At 39.8% G+C, this 11,408-nt stretch overlaps 1 pseudogene; it reads left to right on the forward strand.

The window, feature by feature from the left end:
* Nucleotides 1-7,793: 7,793 nt before the first annotated feature.
* LOC105810487 lies at nt 7,794-11,300 on the forward strand (annotated as a pseudogene).
* The last annotated feature ends 108 nt before the right edge of the window (nt 11,301-11,408 follow it).

Here is an 11,408-nt window from a genome sequence, read left to right on the forward strand (position 1 = left end):
AACTAATGATTTAATTGCACTTCAGTAATGGAGCCATATGAATTCATTTGATTATACAGGATGGTAGAGTAAATCAGTGCCTCCGTGTGGGAGGGGGCTTCCCCGTGTCTTGAAGAAATTAATTCCTCAGTGCCTCATTTACGTCCTAAGAGGGACCTTTGGTACCAGGAGATATATACCAGAATGTTCAGTACTGGAGGACTTCTCTTATTTCAAACGGTCAAGAGAAATAATGCATCCATCCATGGGAAGGTCTCACGCCTCTGGGTAGTTTAAAAAAAAAAAAAAAAAAAACAATTTAATTGATTAAATCTTCAACATTTTAATGATAGCTTAGACTAGTGAAGAGGAGCAATTTTTAAAGAATGGATAATTACTAATTCAATAATTGGAAGTATAAGGAGCCCTCAGATTTTACCTTGTGGGATGAGCTGTATGATTTTAATACATGCATTTTTAACATATTCAAAATATTCTCATTAAGAAATTGTAGACTTTTTAAAAAAGTATCAGACGCACAAATAGTTTATTGTATTTCACTTGCTCTCATTTCAGCAACAAGATCTAAACTTAATACCTGGAAAACAATCTCAACATTCTTAAGGACCCAGAAAGTGGAGCAATTCAAAGATAGCGGGGGACATGCCAGGAATTTTAAAAAAGTAGATAACAAGAAAATATCTTCAGTATGCTTTTTGAGACAAAAAGGTGATCCATGGGAGGACCATTTATGAGTAAATAGGAGTGTTTTGAGGATTTTTTTATGGTAGTTGGAATTATTGTCCTTGTCCAAAGAGACAGCAGTATGTCTGCATGACCTTGAAGAGTGATATTTTGAGCCATTATGTAATCTAGCAGCTGTGGCAATGCCCTTTTGTATGATACGCAAACAAAGTAGCAAAACAGAATCAGGCAAGTGAATTCTTGAGAAAATTTGAGCATTGCTGTGTGGCTATGTGTGTATAGCTTCAGCCTCCACACGATACTAACTGTTTCATTGTGATAGTGGTGCTGTCCAATCTACAGTTTAGCTGGCAGATTTGGGTTAATAATAACTATTACAATCCATTTGGGGACAACATCACCTGTGAGCCATGAATAGAACAAATAGCAAGACAAGGTCATTAACAATAATGCATTCCAGAGAAACCAGGTGTTCTTCACCAAATCTCTGCTGGCTAAACATGAGGACAACTGGCCTGCACAACTACATATCACAAAGAACAGGAGCCCTGAAGTGGTACGTTTGTCCACCAGTCAATATGTATTGTGGATTTATTGTGTGCTAAGCATTGTCCTAATCTTATAGATGGCTTAAAAGAATTAGTTCTTGTTCCTGTGGATTTTCAAAATTTACTTAGAGTGACTAAAATTGCATTTGATAAAGATCAAAGAAAACTAAAAATTTACATTCAAAAAAGCAAAATAGCCATGTGTTAAATAGGGTTTTAAAGGAATGCTTAAAATAGATTAGGCAAGAAAGGCAAAGGGAAGACACAGCAAATAGCACAGACAAGCAAATGCAGTGGTAGACGTCAAATATAAATATCTTGAGACATCTTCAAAGCCAACTTCAAACTTGTTGCAAAGTCCCCAACTTGTGGAAAGAACAGCAGCACCACAGATGAACCAAGAGCGCAGCAGTCACAAGAACTTCAGGGTGAAACCATCCCCAGGGATGCAGCCACAGTAGCAGGGCTGCCGTTTCCCTCATCATCTAGTTGCACCAAGCACATCCTGTTTCAGTGGGGACAAGAACTGTGAAGCAGGCACATATAGAACTTAAAAAAATAAATAAATAGCAAGAATGAAAGAAAGGAAGGAGAAAGAAAGAAAAGAAAGAAGGAGAGGAAAGAGAAGAGAAGAGAAAGAAAGAAAGAAAGAAAGGGAAAGAGTCAGTCATTCTTCTTGTTTTTCATGCCAACTTATTATTAATCACGACATTCTTCTGCTCACTCTTTGAATTTCTTGGAGTAGTGGACTTAATTTGGGTAACCCAGAGAAGACTGTGGGTGTGAGTTTGAATGGCAATGTAAGCATTTTTTTTCTGACTTACAATGTGTAAAGCACGAAAGAAAGAGTTTTACTCACACCTACTCCCTCTGTAGGGTTTCCTGGGACTTCTACTCCTGCTAATGTGACTTTTTCCCTATGTTTACTCTCAAATGATTTTCTGGGACACAAAAATGGAAAACCAATGGAAATATATCTTGAGATTCAAAGTTTGGATCTCTTACAAGCCTTCACAAAAGTGTTTTTATGTTGTGGCTGATTGCATCAGCTACGTAAAGTATAGTTTCCTTTGAGGTTTTGAAAGATATATCCTTTGGAGAGCCCCAATACCAAGATAAAATATAACTTAAAGCACTTCATAAGCTCAAGTCTCAAGGTAGTTCTCACAAGTGGAGAGTTCTATTTCAATATTTCTGAAGAAAACAACAGCAACCACTGCAAACAGCTATATGATATGCCAGAAATAGAATTGATGTCAATGGCATCTAAATATATACATATATTTATATATACAGTCAAACATGTATTCTATGTTATGAAATAAAATGCATCCATTTTGGTGAATGCTATTGACTTCAATTTTAGACAGTAAATTAAGCAAGGTGATACAGAACACTATCATTTATTAGTATTTAACAACTGTTTACTAAGTATATACTTTGTGTTTTTACTTTTCTATGCCTATTCTCTTAGGCATTTGGGATAAAAGTGCCTAGATAACATTAAAAAATGTCCATTCATCTAACAAATATTCACTAAGCATCTGTGATGTGGCTTTACTATGTATGTGCTTACTCTTTTTGGCACTGAGAATAGCAGTCCCATTTCTTGGGTGGCTGATATCAAAGTGTGCATCTTATATCCTGTTTGTATAGTTTAGCTTACCAGGAGCAGCTAACTATGTAAAGACAGACTTAAATAAACAAATTTTTAATGCTATGTAATCCACCCCTATCATATATTTTTGTTTGGAGTTCATCTTAATGCTACAGATACATTAGCAGTTCTCAACCTGTTGCAGCATGCAAAGATTATCTGATATTTCACAACGAAGCTAATACCAAATTCTTTCAAGTATTATTGTTTTATTTTTACTGCTAGAGTAAAGTAATTGTTCACAGCTATGCTTGAAACAAAGCAAACCGCTGTATTTCTAAATAGTTACTAAGACTATTCTTCATTGAAATTAAGCTTAATATCCTTTTCGCAAAATATGTATGAAAACAGTGTGTTTTTTAAACTAGCTACAGTTTCACAAAAGTGCTATAATGACTAAGAAATTGTAGATATTTTTAGTTTCACTTTTTCCCATAATGAATTAGGTCTTTTGACTGGTTAAGGGTTCGTTTTCATGATGTCAGACCACTGAATGGAATTTTGAGTTCTTGAAACTTCAAAAGCTTCATTATGTGATATAAAATTCAAATCTAATTTGAAAGGAAATGCTTCATTACAGTCCATTTCCCGAGCATGTCTTTGTAAATAGATGTGAGTTTGGAAACTTCCTCTTGCACGTCCACCTCTTATTGTCATTCCTGAATGTGTTCTCCTATGATAATTAGATGTTTAAATGTCAAAATCAATTAAGCTTAAATTTAGAAGTAATCATACAATTCCAGACCTGGAAATAATCCCTTAGGTCTCCCTAGTCCAATCCCTTATTTTATAAATGAAGACACTGAGGAAAGCCAGCTGCTTTGCAGGACGTCTTACTGCACAGCTGGACCTGAAGCCAATCTGTTTCATGTTCTGGTTCCAGTACCTAATCCAGGTTAAAGGGAAAGATTTGTTCTTTTAAACAAAAAGCTGTAAGATGTAAACTCACACACTTGCTTGAATTGAAACTGTTAAATTATTAACAGTTTCCTTAAGTATTATTTCTTTCTAAAACTTTGCCAGTGATTTGTAATCATAGTTTGGGCAAAGTAAACATTGATATATATTTACATGCATAAGTTATTTAAAATTTTATAGCCTTGGCCGGGAGCGGTGGCTCACGCCTGTAATCCTAGCACTCTGGGAGGCCGAGGCGGGTGGATCGCTCAAGGTCAGGAGTTCGAGACCAGCCTGAGCAGGAGCGAGACCCATCTCTACTAAAAAATAGAAATAAATGATCTGGACAACTAAAAATACATATATAGAGAAAAAATTAGCCGGCATGGTGGTGCATGCCTGTAGTCCCAGCTACTCGGGAGGTTGAGGCAGAAGGATTGCTTGAGCCCAGGAGTTTGAGGTTGCTGTGAGCTATGCTGACGTCACGGCACTCACTCTAGGCCGGGCAACAAAGCGAGACTCTGTCTCAAAAAGAAAAAAAAAAAATTTTATAGCCTACTTATTCCTCTCCCCTCCAAAACAATCCCAATATTTAAGAGTACTTAAATTCACAAATGATATAATCATTACAAATAAAATTAGAAAGATCAGAAATCATACAGGGAAAAGAGGAAAAAAAATGACTAGAAAAGAGGTAAGATCATTCTTGAGCATTGAACTTCACAGAGTTTCCTGGCCATCAAAGGAATGGCATGGTAAAGTTAGGCCCAGCTGTAGATGAAAGGAGGTATAAAATATTTCTGCTACCGAATTCTAAATGATTTTAGCATCTAGATCTTTGTGTAAAGGACACCATTATAGTGAACAAGGTCTCCAAAAGAGGCTTTGAAAAAAGTATTAAAATTTCCTCATGGTTCTTATGTTGAATCCAGCGAAAACATTTGAACATTAAGTTGTATTGCTTGGAAAGAATTTTCTTTAAGGCCATAGAGAGCTAATTTAGCATGTTACAGATAATCTCAATTGAAGCAGGAATAGAGGTTAAAGCAATTGAAGAAATGAAGATTAGCTTATTCTTTACAGTCTCATTCAAATATTAGATCAACTATGCTTCGGGCCAGAATAAATGCCAGTCCACTCCATGTTGCATTGTAAACAGTGAGATGAAATGTATTGTCACCTACTTGGATTTCCTGGGACTTAGGAAGCATTGATAACTCTCTCCAGATATTCTCCTAGTGATAACTTCATGCCACACAAAGGCCCAGTGGAACTAAGACAGAGAGACATGGAATGGGAGAGTTTCCATAGGGCTTCATCAGTTTGGTCTCAGGACAACAGGATTTTCTCCTGCTAAGTACAAAAACTTCCAGACATAGCCTGGATTCTGTGAGGGAGGGCAGGGTATGTGAACTGTAAGTGTAAACTCTATATAAAGAAACTCCTATCTTGAAACTCTATGTACAGAAAATACCTAGAATCAATACACAGGCAGTTTTCTTCATTGGTGGTCTAATCAAATTATAAAGGTCAATTTTTTAAAAAATTAATCATCTGTTTATTAATTTCCCCTTTTTTCACTTTTTGGTGTTAGACATTATTTTGTTAATGTACTTTTTTTTTTTTTTTTGCGGATGTGTTCATCCATGTCCTCCAAGAAGCAAATACTTGTTGGATTAAAAATATGAGAGAAATTTATTGGGGGAACTGCCAGGGAGAGAAAAGGGGAGGAAGCTGGGAAAGCCTTTGTCTGAACTTAGGAGAAGAAAAAAGACAGGGAGGGAAGGAAAAAAGTAAGGAAGGAAGGAAGGATGGATGGAAGGAAGGAAGTTAGGGTGGAAGCCTTTTAGATGGCATCTGGGAAGTCTTGAGCCAATGTCTCTGTTGTTGGAGGACTCCCAAGTCTCTCAGACCTGCGTTAGTGTCACTGTCACTTCCAGACATTGGGGGCCAAGGAGAAGGTGTGGTCTTAATACAATTGAGGTGATGAGTTCCAGAGCCTAGTCAGTTATACTCTCTGTAGTCAGGATCTAAGAGGCACATTTTCATGACAGCCACAGCAAGGTACATATTATGGCCTTAATTTACCACTTTACAGATTACTCAGTACAGTTTCTTACATAGATTGGCTGCGATGGACGATTGCATCATCTTGGTTAAACTAAGAACTATGTTTCCCATACAGACTTATAGATTTAGAAAAATAAAAACTTGCAAGCAATTTGAAAATTGGAAGTGATGCAGCACACATTAATCTCTGAAAGTTGTTTTGCAGTAAGAGGAGGTGATGGACAGATGAAGCAGGGCTCAGCGGGTTCCAGTGTGTTTTCATTCTCCTCTGCTCTGCTACGCTGTTGTCCTCCAGCCTACTGGCTCTCAAGCATGCTCCCAGACACTTAGCTGTGGACACACACAGTTGGTCTCTGCAGAGAGAACAACCTCCCATGGGCTCACCTTTGTAGTTCTAATTTAGCAACTGTGTATATTTGGCTTCCCAGATTAGCTGTTTGCAAAGTCCTTTTCTGAGCCTTTAACTCCCCATTCCAGACCTTCCAGCTCCTTCCACAATTGTAAAAAGTCTAATTCCTATCATAAATCACTTTTCCCAGAACACGTAGTGACTCTCCTGCTCTGCCTGATCCCTGACATAGTATCAGGGCAATAAACATTTGTTGAATGACTGGGAATTTAGGCCTAGCCCAGGGATTGAGATCTATGCAGTCTGGATTCAGAGTCTATTACTCTGTGTTTTGGATTGAAGCAAACACAATTCATTTGTTTAAAATACCAAATATGAGAAGAAAAACATACCAGAAGTTATTGAGATTAAAGAACCTTACTTGTAGCTTAAAATACCTCACTTATAGTTTTCCAAAACAAAGATGTATCCTACTGTTTTATAATACGTGATCTGGAGGGCCAAAATTTTGTCGAAAAAAAAATTGAAAGAGTATGAACATCTACGAATGTATCTGGTTCAGACCCCAGAATTTTGTGTCCTAGAAAGCAGGGGATAAAATCAGGTATTATCAGTCAAGCCTCCACTATTAAATAATTTCTAATATGCATAAAGCTGCCTGTAAAACATATCTTCAAGATGCTCAGTGGAATTACTCAATATTATTATGTCATTACATAAAATTGAGTGTTGAAAAATATCTTTCAAATATTTTGACTTTGCTATATTTTATAACAAACTGTTTTCTCAGAGTAATTGTACAAGACATTTATCTCTTTTATGCTTTTCAACTTTAAATTTTGAACAATACAGAATCAAAGGAAGAAAAAAATATCACCTAATGCTATCATACCAACCTGGGAGAAAAAATACAGGGTCATACTAATAGTGACACCCAATTTTTTTTCTGTGCTTGCTTTATTTGTTTATGTCTCAGCTCCAAACCCACCCTCTGTGTAGTGCGCTTTGGCCAGCTGACATCCTATTAGGTTCTTCCATCAGAGACACTAGAGTGAGTCTAGTAGGCAGGCAGGAGGGCAGAAGACCTCCTTCCTTTCTTGTTTTCACTGCCTGGCAATGGCACCTTTACCCCAAGAGTGACCCTTTGTTCCCACTTCTTTTGGCACTTCCAGAACAAGTCTTAGAGATATAAGCTCCAGCCCCCATCTTCCCAATCAGAGGTCTGAGCCTCAGCTCTTCCAGGCCCCTCCTCCAAGCTTCTACTCTGGTAACCTCCATCTCTTCCCTTTTACTCCCATTTCCCTGAGAGTATTAGTTGCTTGCTCTTAGTAGCTTTGAGTTTTTGCTCTCAGAGCCTCCAACACCGGTGCTACCAGTCCTTAAATCAAATCTTCTTGTTGAAACACTCAATATGAATTCTGGTTTCCTGAGTGGACACTGTCTGATACACTCACTATTACATGGCTTTTATCATATAAAAGGGACTTAGACCTCCTTTCCTATCTCCTTCTCCCACAGCCCCCCAACTATTTTTGAGTATTTTTGTAGTGTGTCTTAAATGTCTTCAAGTAACATCCTGTCAGCGACTATGGAGCATCTGCAGTGTTCTTCTGTCTGGTTCATTGTGATGTCTGCCATCAATGTCTTGAAGGCTATGAAACGTAGGGAGGAGCTGCAGCACGTCTTCCTGTTGAGGCTGCAGGTACTGACAGGACTTCCGTTGATTAGCATCGAAAGTGGTCCACATACGGAGCTGCTGCTCATTCTGCTGCTAAATCTACTGTTCTCACTCCTTGCTCCAAAAGTATTCATCCTGATAGCACCTCTCTCTCCACGGCTGCTTTCGTCGATGTACTTTACATAATAATACTTTTGTATTGGGTTCCCAGTATCTTTTAGACATCTAGGGAACAGCTTTCCCTTTTACGGTATATTTTATTACAAGTCCTACCCTATGGCAGAGGTTGGAGTCACGGGGCTGAGCTGAAGGAAAATCTGTGTCACTCGTAGACTGTAGTACTGACAATTACCTACACTCCCACAGAGGGGAAGAGACCCCCACCTCCATCCCTGCCCTTCTTCAGCTAGATTATTATCATTTTTAACTGTTTTGTTTTATTTTCATTTCCTCTGAAGATTTCATTTGAACAACGGAGTCTTCTGACACAAAAAGATTTCAAAACTACTTGCATAGCTCTTCTAGATGTGCCCAGACTTACTCAGATCCAAAACTAAAAATGCCTAAGTTTCAACCTCAGACCACCACTACAAATATAGAAGATATTCACATGGCCCACAACTCCTAAGATTCTGTATAAAAATTCTGGATAAAAATCCCAAGTATTATGACATTTAGAAAAGAATTTCCCATTCATTTGTTGAACAGTTTTGCTGTATGTACATGATCTCCTAGGAAATCCAAAGCCTACATTCCTTGAAATTGTATTTGTGGATCCAAAGGACTTATTAGACAAGGTATGGCAGTAGCATTCAGTGCTTCCTGAAGACTCCAGAGTAAAAGGAGAATTTTCATCAATTAAAAAGATTACAAATCAGAACTGCCGGATTTCACTAGTTAAACAAAGGAAAATTAAGAGACATACTGAGCTTCAGAGATCCTAATAAGACAGTGTATTTTGCATTAATATGCATTAGTAAGAAGTAAATAACAGTTATTAATATAAGAAGTAAAAATTACATATAAAGGGATTTAAAAGTTGTAAAGTACTAAAAAAAATATGAGGTGTAGATATTTGCAGTGCTCTTCTCAATGAAAGTGATACCTGGAAAAATATTTGAAAAGGTAAACAATAAAAGAAAGGGAAGCCTGGAGCGGTGGCTCATGCCTGTAATGCTAGCACTTTGAGAGGCTGAGGCAGGAGGATCGCTTGAGGCCAGGAGTTCAAGACCAGCCTGAGCAACATAGTGAGACACCTGAATTGAAACAGTGATAAAAAACCTTCCTAAAAAGAAAAGTCCCGGACCAGAATTTTACCACACCTACAAAGAAGAACTGGTGCCTATCCTGCAGAAATTATTCCACAGCATTGGGAAGGATGGAATCCTCCCCAATACATTTTACGAAGCCAACATAACCCTGATACCAAAACCAGGAAAGGACACAACTAAAAAAGAAAACTACAGACCAATATCTCTTATGAATATAGATGCAAAAATTCTCAATAAAATCCTAGCAAACTGAATCCAGGTGCCTATCAAGAAAATAATCCATCACGATGGAGTGGGCTTCATCCCAGAGATGCAGGGATTGTTCAACATGCGCAAATCTATAAATGTAATTCACCATATAAAAGAAGGAAAAACAAAGACCATATGATCCTCTCAATAGATGCAGAAAAAGCATTTGACAAAATTCAAAACCCTTTTATGATAACAACACTTAACAAAATAGGTATAGATGGGGCTTACTTAAAAATGATACAAGCCATATATGACAAATCCACAGCCAACATCATACTGAATGGGGAAAAATTGAAAGCATTCCTGCTTAGAACTGGAACGAGACAAGTTTGCCCACTATCTCCACTTCTATTCAACATAGTGCTGGCAGTCCTTGCTATGGCAATTAGACAAGAGAGTGGAATTAAGGGCATCCAAATGGGGGCAGAAGTGATCAAACTCTCACTCTTTGCTGATGATATGATATTATATCTAGAAAACCCCAAGGATTCAACCAAGAGACTCCTGGAATTGATAAATCAATTCAGTAAAGTCTCAGGATACAAAATCAATAAACACAAATCAGAGGCATTCATATACTCCAATAACAGTCATACCGAGAACCAAATCAATGATTCAATGCCCTTCACAATAGCAACAAAGAAAATCAAGTACCTAGGAATATATTTAACTAAGGAGGTAAACAGGTAGAAAACCATACCATGATCATGTGTCAGCAGAATCAACATTGTTAAAATGTCTATACTACCCAAAGTGATCTACAGATTCAATGCAATCCCTGTTAAAATACCAACATCGAGTTCGATTGGTAGCGGGAGCGGAGAGCGGACCCCGGAGAGCCCTGTGCAGCCCCACTGCCGCCGCCGGCCTAGTTACCATCGCACACTGGGAGCAGCCGCAGCTGCCCAGCCGGCCCCAGGCACCAGCACCGGAACCGGGAGCAGCGAGGCCGAGACCCGGCAGCCGCCCGCCGCCCCACCCTCAGCGCTGCCCACTCCAAGCCCGGCACCACGGGCAGCGGCGCAGGGAGCGGTGGCCCGGGCGGCCTCGCATCCGGGGCGCCTGTCGGCGGGGACAAGAAGGTCATCGCAACGAAGGTTTTGGGGACAGTAAAATGGTTCAATGTAAGGAACGTATATGGTTCCATCAACAGGAATGACACCAAGGAAGATGTATTTGCACACCAGACTGCCATAAAGAAGAATAACCCCAGGAAGCACCTTCGCAGGGTAGGAGACGGAGAGACCATGGAGTTTGATGTTGTTGGAGGAGAGAAGGGTGCGGGGGCAGCAATGTCACAGGCCCTGGTGGAATCCAGCTCAAGGCAGTCAATACGCAGCAGACCGTAACCATTACAGACGTCATTCGCGTCGCAGGGTCCTCCACGCGATCACCAGCGGAATCATCAGAACAGTGAGGGCGGGGAAGAGAATGGGGGACCGGAGTGTGTTCCTGAAGGCCAGGGGAGCAACGCCGCCCACCGCAGGGAAAGGCTCCCACCTTACTGCATGCGGAGCCCCTGTGGGCGTCGACCACAGTGTTCCACCCCTCCTGCACAGGGAGAGTGATGGAGGGTGCTGACAACCAGGGTGCGGGAGAACAAGGTAGACCACCAGTAAGACAGAATATGTATCGGGGTTATGGACCGCGGTTCCGCAGGGGCCCTCCTCGCCAAAGACGGCCCAGAGAGGACGGCAATGAAGAGGATAAAGAGAATCAAGGAGATGAGACCCAAGGTCAGCAGCCACCTCAACATCGGTACCGCGGCAACTTCAATTACTGACGCAGACGCCCAGAAAACCCTAAACCACAAGATGGCAAAGAGACAAAAGCGGCCGATCCTTCAGCTAAGAATCCGTCTGCTCCCCAGGCTGAGCAGGGCGGGGCTGAGTAAATGCTGGCTTACCATCTCTACCATCCTCCGGTTTAGTCATCCAACAAGAAGAAATGAATATGAAATTCCAGCAATAAGAAATGAACAAAAGATTGGAGCTGAAGACCT

The sequence above is a fragment of the Propithecus coquereli genome, unplaced genomic scaffold (genome assembly GCF_000956105.1).
Source record: "Propithecus coquereli isolate 6110/MARCELLA unplaced genomic scaffold, Pcoq_1.0 Scaffold213, whole genome shotgun sequence".
Taxonomy (NCBI): domain Eukaryota; kingdom Metazoa; phylum Chordata; class Mammalia; order Primates; family Indriidae; genus Propithecus; species Propithecus coquereli.